This window comes from Petaurus breviceps, unplaced genomic scaffold (genome assembly GCF_028583685.1).
Source record: "Petaurus breviceps papuanus isolate PSGF00001 unplaced genomic scaffold, PetGlider_PUasm1.0 188, whole genome shotgun sequence".
NCBI classification, from domain to species: Eukaryota; Metazoa; Chordata; class Mammalia; order Diprotodontia; family Petauridae; genus Petaurus; species Petaurus breviceps.
Genome location: NW_027185804.1, coordinates 8,804,587 through 8,815,170, shown reverse-complemented (window position 1 = coordinate 8,815,170; position 10,584 = coordinate 8,804,587). Strand labels below are relative to the sequence as shown.

At 40.7% G+C, this 10,584-nt stretch overlaps 1 long non-coding RNA gene across 1 annotated transcript in view; it reads left to right on the top strand.

Annotated features, from left to right (window-relative positions):
* The window catches only part of LOC138163391 (uncharacterized), a 19,303-nt gene extending 10,385 nt beyond the window's left edge, over positions 1-8,918 (top strand). The window contains exon 3 of the long non-coding RNA XR_011168873.1: positions 8,383-8,918. This is a non-coding gene — a long non-coding RNA (uncharacterized lncRNA). The remainder of the gene's footprint in view (positions 1-8,382) is intronic.
* Positions 8,919-10,584: the final 1,666 nt, after the last annotated feature.

Below are 10,584 nucleotides of genomic sequence, written 5' to 3'. Positions count from 1 at the left end.
TGTGTGTGTGTGTGTGTGTGTGTGTGTGTGTGTGTGTGTGTGTGTGTGTTAAGTGTCTGAGGCTGGATTAGAACTCAGGTCCTCCTGGCCCCAGGGCAGTCCCTTTTCTTAAGCAGCTTACATTCTAAAAGCAGGATACCACATGTACAGACCAATAGTGGGACAGGGCAAGGAGTTTTGACCTGTGAAGACACAGGAATTTGTAAGTGGAACCATAGGTCAGTCTGTTTTAGAGCCCTTTCCAATAGCTATGCTCGTATCTATTTACTTAATGTTTTCAGAGTAAGAACAAGAGGTAAAAAGCCAGGGCTTGGGGGTGGGGTGGGATGTGGCACACTTATTGGCAGTGTTAGATGCCTAGATGGGATCTAAAGCATGGTCTGGGGCCATCCAGATAGAATAGATTAGGTGAGTTTTCAGTCACCTCACCAAATAGGACATCTTAGTCCTAGAGCAGAGCAGCTTTACTCCCCCAGGCAGGAAGGGGAGTGATATATCTCTTGAGGTCCAAGTGAAAGGGTTGCTTTTCTAAGTGAGAAGAAAGGGGCTGCTTCTGCAGGCAAAATGGTGAGCTGCCCAGATAGCCTCTGATTTCCTGTTGGATGTCTGGATGGCATGGAGCTGACCCTGTCTTCATAAGGGCAATGACAGTAGAGCCCAACCTCTGACAGGTCCTGCCAAGATGTGAAGGCTTCAATTCAAGTGCAGACCCAGTAATATCTATGTGTCTGCTGTAAGAAGTCCAACCCCACCATGATTGGACAGGTTCATTACCAGGTTGGGTTGGCTGGGGGGAGGGGAGGGTGATAAACTACAAATTCAGTTTTCATTGGCTCTTAAAATCATATACTAGGTTACAGAGGACTTATCCTCTGCAACCCTGGTGAAGGAAATGTCCACACCTATGAAATCACAGGTTTTTTAAGTATTGAAGCCAGTATAATCAACCTTTGGTTTTTCTTTTCCCCTCAGGTTACCTACCTTTTTGGGTAATTTCATTACTCATTAGCACGTCTGCTGTGTGCAAGTGGGTAAACTGAGGGCTGCAGCTGGGGAAGGAATATATATTCAGTCCTTATCTCTATGTAAAATTCCAGGCCTAGTTGTTGATGCCTACTGGACATCTTTACCTGGCATCTCAAACTCAATATATCCAAAAGAAAATTCCTTCTCTTTCTTCCTAAATTCATCCCTTAAGGCTTTCCATTTTCTGTCAAAGGTACTATCAACTTTTCGGTCCAGATTTGCAACTCAGCTGTCAGCCTTGGTCCTTCACTCTCTTATTCCTCCCTACTTCCTACCAAATTCAGTCAGTTGCCAGCTGTTGATTTTTCTTCTACAGTATCTCTCACATCTTCCCTTTTTCTCCACTAAAACTGCAGCCTCCCTAAGTTAAGCTTTCATCTTTTCTCGCCTTGATTATTGTCACAGTATCTTCGGTGCCCCAGCATCTGTCCTCTTTCCTCTTCCAATCCATCTTCCAAAACTGCTAAATTGATATTTGTTTTTTTAGATTCCTTAAACATTAAAAAAAATTTACTTCTACATTCTCTCACTCTCTTCACCTCCTCCCCCAAACTTTGACAGGGCAAGAAATAGGATATTCATTTTACATATGCAGTCGTACAAAACACTTCTGCATTAGCCATGTTCTGGGAGCGCGGGGGGGAAACAAGAAAAACGAAAGGAAAAAATATGCTTCAATCTGGACTCATAGTCTACCAGTTTTCTATCTGGAGGTGGATGGCATTTTCTCTCACGAGTCTTTTGGAGTTATGGTGGATCATTATGTTGATCAGAGTAGTTAAGTGTTTTACAGATGACTATGTTCCTTACAATATTGCTGTTATTGTGTACAATGTTCACTCGGTTCTGCTCACTTCGCTTTCTATCAGTTCACATATGTTTTCCCAGGCTTTTCTGAATCCATCCCCTTCATCATATCTAAAATTGACATTTTGAAAGTACCAGCCCAGTCATATCACAGAAGCTCAAGTGTCAGTGGCTCTTGATGGCAAAATATCAATTCCTCTCTTCAGTATTTAAAACCCTTCACAATCTGGCTCCAACCTAGCTTTCCAGGTTCTTTACAAATTATTAATCCTGTGTACTTTATATTCTACCAGAACGAATCTACTTATCCCCTGTATACAGCAATTCATCCCCCGAGACAGCTACATGGTACAGCACATAGAGACCTGGCCTTGGAAGACCTAAGTTCAAATTCTACTTCAGATAATTACTAACTTTGTGACCCTAGGCAAGTTGCTTCATCTCTCTTGGCTCCAGTTTCCCGTTTCCTCTTCTCTAAAATGAGGATAATAATTATACCTACTTCACCATGTTGTCTGAGCATCAAAAGAAATAAAAAATAAAGCACTTTACAGACCTTAAAGTGCTACATAAATGCTGCTGCTACCCCTACTCTGTGTATGAGGGGTGTATGAGGTACTCAGGGAAGACTAGCACCTTTGGTATGAAGGCTTGCAGAGCACTTTTCAGGGCTGCCCATCCACTGTTGGTATCCAACTGGTCAACCAATTCTCATCCGTGGCTCTAAAAAGCTGTAGCATGTGCAATGGCTACATCCCAGTAAAACTGTCATGGGCTAAACCAGCTTGAGAGAAGCCCACAGGCCTCAAACCCATTGGTGAGTTAGGGGGATGTCTGCCCCAAGCATGTGAAGACTTCCCCTGGCATGATGGGTGGATGAGAACAATTTGTTCCTAAAGCCATAAAGGTTCCTGAAGCAGGTGCTGTGGAGAGCTTAGAGCTTGGTCAGACATTGAAGAGGCCAAGGTCATCCATTGCATCACCAGGTATCTTGACTTTTGTCTGACCACTGGACTTCAATGATCCTGGAGAAGTGAGTGAAGTTGATGACTTTCTGCAACTCTGTCTCATTTAAATCCAATTTACATGCAAGTCAAGACATCACTCATTATCCATTATTTTTTTTTACTATTTTATTATTTTACTATGCAGCTATTTTACTCTCTTACTATTTTATTTGTCTTGAAGTCCTGTGTTGACAGGCTAGTGACAGAACAGCAGTTACTGGGAGCTGTAGTTACAACCCTGCTCACAGGTGACCCAGGGCATACTGTCATCTTCTTATTGGACTGAAGCAGCAGTGTGATTCTGCAGCCCCTGGGTAGCTGAGCAGCCTTCTTTTCCAAAATAATATTTTATTTTTACCCAGTTACACATAAAGGCCATTTTTAACAATCAATTTTTAAAAATTCTGAATTCCAAATTTTTTCTCTCCCTCCCTCACCTTTCCCCTCCCTGAGACAGTAAGCAATTTAATATAGGTCATGCATGTTCAATCATGCAAAATGTATTACCTTGTTAGTCATGTTTTGAAAGGAAAGGAAAAGAAAAATATAGAAAGTTAAAAATAGTATGCTCTGGTTTGTATTCAGATACCATCAGTTCTTTCTCTGGAGGTGGATAGCATTTTTCCTCATAAGTCCTGTGGAATTGTCTTGGATCATTCCATTGCTGAGAATAGCTAATAATAGAATAGCTAATGACTAATAAGTCATTCACAATTGGTCATCATGCAGTATTGCTGTTACTCCTGGTTCTACTCACTTCACTTTGCATCAGTTTGTGTAAGTCTTTCCAGGCTTTTCTGAAATCAGCCTGCTCATTATTTTTTATAGCCCAGTAATATTCCATTACAATCATATACCACAACTTGTTCAGCCATTTTGCAATTTATGGGCATCCCCTCAATTTCCAGTTCTTTGCCACTACAAAAAGATATGCTATAAATATTTTTGTACAAATAGATCATTTCTCTCTCTCTTTTTTTTTTTAAATCTCTTTGTTATACAGACCTAGTAGTGACATTGCTGGATCAAAGGGTGTGCACAGTCTTATAACTCTTTAGGCATAGTTCAAAATTGCTGAGCAGCCATTTTTGAGGACCACACTACTCATCCCCTGGTGTGAGGAAGTGGCTAAAAAAAGTGACCAAAAAATGGTCTTCTTCATGTAATCTAACTCTGACTTCCTCACCTGGGAGAAATGAGGGGGGAATTCCTGCCCAAGGTGAAAACACAAAATAATGTACACATTTTTTTTTCAAAGATGATTCTACTCACCATTGATACATAGAATGTGCATGTACTCATGGACAACATGAAATTCAATAGATCGGAATGAAGAACAGCCCTTGTTGCGAGATAAGTCAGCAGATATCGCATCCAGATAGCAACCCTGAATGAAACAAGGCTGGCGCATGAAGGTCCACTTCACCCAAGTCAGAGGTGAATAAAGAATGAACAATAACAAAGAACAGTAATGCCAGTATGGGCACAGGCTATCAGATACTGCAGGAAGTCCTTGAAAGGAATGGAGTTGGAAACAGCAACAGCCATGGTCCCTTACTGCTGAAGCCTTGTGCATTTCACACCCTTGTCATCACCAACACTGTCTTCCATTTCCCTAAACCCAACCAAATGTCATGGATGCAAATGTAATAGTCCTCCTTGAGTATGAAGGATGAACAGCTACTACCTCTGTTATTCTACATGCTGAACCTGATGCCTAGAAAATGCCTAGAAAACTCTGTCTTCCCAATTGTGCTTCCTTAAAAGCTCCCCTCAAGAGGTGCCTTCTACAAGACACCTTTCCAGATTCCCCTAGTTGTTACTGCTTTGCTCCTCTCCTATAGTCTTGTATTTATATTGTTTTCACTTAGCTGAGATTTCCCCCAGGAGAATATTAGCTTCTTACAAGCTGAGATTCTTTCACTCTGGATTTTGGATCCCCAGAACTTAGCAGGATGTCTTGCACATAAAAGGCATTGAAAAAATGCTTGTTGAGTGAATGAACGGATGGATACCTCAGTTTGGGGGGGACTCACTTCATATCCCCAACATTGTTTTCCCAACTTTCTGGTTTCCATGAGCCAATCTACCAATTCTGTATTACCCTGCCCTTATGAATAATTGTTGTTTAGTCATTTATTTGTGTTTGACTCTTTGTCATAGTGTTAATGGGGTTTTCTTGGCAGAGATCCTAGAGTGGTTTACCGTTTTCTTCTCCAGTGGGTTAAGGCAAACAGAGATTAATTGACTTGCCCAGGGTCACACAGATAGTAATTGATTTGAACTCAGGTCTTCCTGACTCCAAGCCCAGCGCTCTTATCCACTGAGCCACCTAGTTTCATCCTCTTATGAGTAATTTGTTAGTCAGTCATGTTCAACCATCCATGACCCCGTATGGGGTTTTCTTGGCAAAGATCCTAGAGTGGTTTGATATTTCCTTCTCCAGCTCATTTAACAGATGAGGAAATTGAGGCAAACAGGGATAAGTGTCTGAGACCAGATTTGAATTCAGGAAGATGAGCTCCAAGTCTGGCACCTTATCCATTGCACCACCTAGCTGCCATCTTATAATAATAGCTCTAGCTTACATAGTGCCTTAACGTTTGAAAAGCACCTTTCAATTATTATCTCATTTTATTATCACAACAAATTTATGATTTGGGAACTATTATCATTCCCATTTTATAGGTGGGAAAACCAGGGCAGATGAGGTTAAGGTGCTTGCTCAGGATCACATAGCTAATACATATCTGAGGCTATATTTGACCTCATGTCTTCTTGACTCCAGGCTCAGTGCTTTATCCCCTGGGCCATCTAGCTGCCTAGGAATAAAATGGAGATGTTAACTTTAAAGTTTTACTGACAATTTCAAGATGATTGGGTTTGTTAATGAGCTAATCCCAAGGTGGCATGGATAAGAATTAGTCTGTTCCCCCACAAAAATCCTGCCTGCAGCATTCTTCCATCACTTTTGGGTCCATGCTGCCAAGAGCTCCCAACTCTGGTCCATGGTTCCTTGAGTTATTCTCTGTGTCTCTTCAGCATTCCTCCACCAACCCATCCCCATCTCTCCTCATTTCACTCTTGTCTCTGTTCTTTCTTTGCCTGTTCATCCCAACAGCCTCCAAGCCTTAATAGAGTAAATTTGAAGTCTTACTCCCTCCTGTCATCATGGTCTTTCCTGGAGAGTACTCTATAAAGAACCAGGCATGTCTGCTCCATTTCATAATTTCATAAATTAATTAACAATTCATCCTCATTCTAGATTCACTTCCTTTCCTACCCCATCTTCATTCCATGGTCACCCATTCATAGCACTTTAAAGTTTTCAAAATTCTTGCCAGATATACTGTCAGCTTTAATAGCCTCTCCCACAGAGATCATGGATGAATTACTCTAAGAGGCAATAATACATTGGAAACTGAGCCTGGTACCATGCTGAGCTCCAGGATACATAGAAAGATAAAAACAGGCTCTTCAAGGAACTTACATTCTAATTAAAGAGGATGAAGAGAATATTTTTCCCCTAAGGGAATAATTTTAAGCCTTATCTTCCAAAGAAACAGTATAAATATAATTATTACAAGGTTTTGACTGCATTCTTGAGAAAGCTGAATGATGGGATTGTGTTTCTAAAATTGAGGTCAGTATTTGTAGTGGTGGTTAAGGGTGACTTTGACTGTGATCTTCCTGATAGCTCATGTACCTAATGTTTTGTTTGTTTTATTATATGTTATACTATAAGTAACGTATATAGTTAGTAACCTTTATGTTTAAACTCAGGAGATTAGAAGATTGATATATGGAAAGAGATTTCTCAGGGTTTTTTTATGTACATAATATTTCATAAATTTAGTGAGGGCCCAGAGCTAGTTGATTAATGACAGAAATATTGTAATTTTAGTAATTAATGAAGAAATATCAGAACATATACCTTGATTGCTTTATAGCCAAGCATAAAATGATAAGGAAAACGGCATAGTAACAGACTAGAGAGGTGATTACCCCAGCTAGACTAAGTATAAGATGAAGATTGACCCTAACGCCTTGTCACATATATACCATGTCCCCAAGATCTCAGTGCAGCTACTGAAGCTTTAACTTGCACTAAGACCTTTGGAACATTTTAAACTTTCTCTTTTGCTTCTCACGGCAACCCCAAGAAGTAGGTGCTATTATTTTCCCCATTTTTTTCAAATGAGACTAAGAAAGATTAAGTGGCTTGCCAACATTCATGCTGCTATTGTGTCTGAGGCAAGATTAGAACTCAGATCTTCTAGACTCTTACATTGAGAATATTACATCAAGCTCCAAAATATTAGAGCCTTCTCAATGAGATCCACTCCCATTCAAAAGAGTTTAATCTGAGATTCCACATAGGAAAAACCAGGAGGACAAAGAATTATTATTGTCCAGACTTTGACCTGCAGTTCAAAGCCTGTTGAGTTAGGTTAGGTTCTAAAGATGGACAATGAGTTGGGCCAAGAAATGAAAAAGTGAAAGGGAGAAGACTGGGTTGTATTTCAGAAACAGTGCAATGCTGTTTACCAATGATTCAGAATCATGAAACATTGCAATCTCTAGACTGAAGCTGGGTGACGCAGTGGATAAAAGGACTAGTCAGGAATCAGGAAGACCATCTGTATGACCCTGAATGAGTCACTTAACCTTTGCATCAGTATATAAAGTAGGGATAATACTAGCATTTACCTTATAGGGTTGTTGGAATGATCAAATGAGATATTTGTAAAAGCTCTTAGTACAGTGCCTGGCCTACAGTAGGTGCTTAATAAATGCTTATTCCCTGATTCCCTTCCCTTCTCTAAAGAATTAAAATTGTGAGTTAACCAAAGGGTAATGGATGGATGCATGATGGGCATAGGCAGGCTGCTGCACATTTCCAACAATGACATGCTTGAAGAAGTAGTGTAAGGGATAAAATTGAGAAAATGTGTGATCAGAAAATGTGGGCTAGTCACATAGCATGTAGTGAGGGGTGATAGGTAGCTGGGGTGCTTTTGTGGTACCAGACAACATAAGGCCTAGAAGAAGTTCTCTAGTATATTTGGGTAGATTATTTGTGGAGGATCTGTGAAAGGATGGACAAGTATGAATAGGTTAAAAAGGCACAAGATGGGGTGTGACATGTGTCACTAGAGGGACCATCAATTGAGGACATTTTGGCATTCAAGTGTTGAAGTGTACATGTTATTCCCACTTCTAATCCCACCCTCTCCACCACTCTCAGTAGAACATAAGCTCCTCTAGGGCAGGCACTGTTTTCAATAATAGATAACATTCACATGATATTTTAAGGTTTACCAGGCACCTTATAATCATTTTCTCACTTGATCTCAACAATAGTATTAGATAGGAAACTGAGGCTTAGGAGAGTTAAATGGCTTAACTGATCAAAGGGCGAGTAACTGTTAGAAACAGGATTTGAATCCAGGTCCCTCCAGATTTCAATTCCAATTCTGAGGGATTCCAATCCTATCCCACTACACCATACTGACTGTCATTCTTCATCTTTGTTTTCTAGCCCAAAACACAAGGCCTTGCACGCTGTAGTCACAATAAATTTGACTCATTTCAACACATGTATTGATTTTGATGGCACTGAATTGTGAAGCATCTTCTCTTGGGGGCATGAACCAGTGAAGAAGGAGCTGTCAGAGTGGTAACCCTGAGATCGCAGGGTCCTGAATCCAAAGAAAAGAGTGTGTTAAGGAGGGCAGTGGTCAGCAGTATGAGATGCTGCTCAAAGATCAAAAGAAGAAAGAAGTAATGGAAAATGCTATCCACCTCCAGAGAAACAGCTGATGGAGTCTGAATGCAGATCGAAGCATACTATTTTCACTTTCTTTTTTTATGTTTTTTTCCTTTTGTTCTGTTTCTTCTTTCACAGCATGACTAATACAGAAATATGTTTAACATGATCGCACATGTATAACCTATATCAGATTGCTTCTCATCTTGGGAAGGAGGGAGAAAAATTTGAAACCCCAAAATCTTATGAAAAATTAATGTTGAAAACTATCTTTACATGTAATAAGAAAAAATAAAATACTGTTTCCATAAAAAAGAATAAGGACCGAGAAACCATTTTTGGATGTAGCAATTAGAAGGTTACCAATAATCTTGAAAATGATAGTTTCAGTAGAGTGATGGAGACAGATTGGGGGGTGGGGGTGGAAATTGGAGAGTAAATGAATGAGTAAGTATAAGCAACTACAGGCAACTTTTCCTTAAAAAATTTGGTAGTGAAGGGTAGAAGAAAGAAAACTAGCTTGAAGGGAGGTAGAAGGATTGAGAGAAAGGCTCTTTTTTATATTTGGAAAGATATGAGGCTATAATAAAGAAGACAGTACAGAAAGTAGGGCTGTAATGGAACACAGCCTAGGGGAGATTGAAAGGGATGGGATGCCGGTGGCTGGCTGGGCAGCCTAGCTGGCCCATCAGCATATCATGTACCCTTGAATGTTCCAGATTGCATTTGTGGTATAGACAGATCAGTAGATGCTTACACCAAGTTTATTTACTGCAGTCAGCAAACCCACAGAACAGCTGGCTGTCCTTGAAACAGTATCAGCAAAGGGGTGTAACTTATAATTTGTCCACCAGGTGGCACTAACTCAAGCCACAATGAATTGGTTTCATCATAGAGCATCTAGTGTGCATGTGTGGGTTTTCCCAAAGGCTACCCATTATCCCTACTATGCACCCCAGTGCTTTTACCTGTAAACTCTTAGACTAGTTCCCCTTTCACTGCCCTATGTTCCCAGGATTCATGGTATGGTACTGACCCTTATTTGATAGTGTATGATAGGAGTATAGAAAAAGAAAATATAATATCACTCTGAAACATCGAAATTATAGGAACCTCAGTATGGCTCTAAGCCCCTATCCTGAGTCTAGGAAAACTCTTACTCCCAATATAAACAGCCTCATCCATACTCAAATGATTGGTTTTTCAATGCCCACAATGGTTTGTTAAAACATATTAAATAGCTGTAGAGTTGTGGTCAAATAGTAAAATTGTAAAGAAATTGCTTTGACTGATAGTTCAATTCTTCCAACCACCCTCAAAACTATTGGAGCATGAGGAAAAATTAGGGGAAAGAGTTGCATGTTGGGGGCCTGCTAGGAGAGGATGCACACCAACCAAGAAAATGGGGAGGGCAGGCTAAGGGTTGAGATCAGTCTCCCATTATAAATTGAACAGCAGCTGCTAGGCTGGTCTCTTATAAAACTGGTATTCTATAGCAGCACTGATCTCTCTTACCCTCACAGCTACCTGGTGCCATCTCCATTCTGGGGCCCTGTCTCTACTACCACAACTCTCTAGGATCTGTCCCAGCTCGCCCTTTGCTACACCCGACTCAAGTGGCCCCAGGTTTGGCAGCCTCAGCAAACTGCCAAGAGTAACATGTTGGCAACAGGCTGACACCCTTCCCACCCACAGCACAGAAAGAATAGAATGGAGTGGAATGAATGTCAGACTGGAAGTCTCTTCAAGTGCAAAAGAATAAACTTGAGGGGCAGCTAGGTGGCATAGTGAATAGAGCACTGGCCCTGGAGTCAGAAGGACCTGAGTTCAAATCTGAACTCAGATACTTGACACACTTACTAGCTGTGTGACCTTGGGCAAGTCACTTAACCCCAATTGCCCTTGCTTTCTCCCTTCCCCCCCAAAAGAAGAAACTTGGGGTTATGGGGAAATGTATACCCCCATACATCTTCC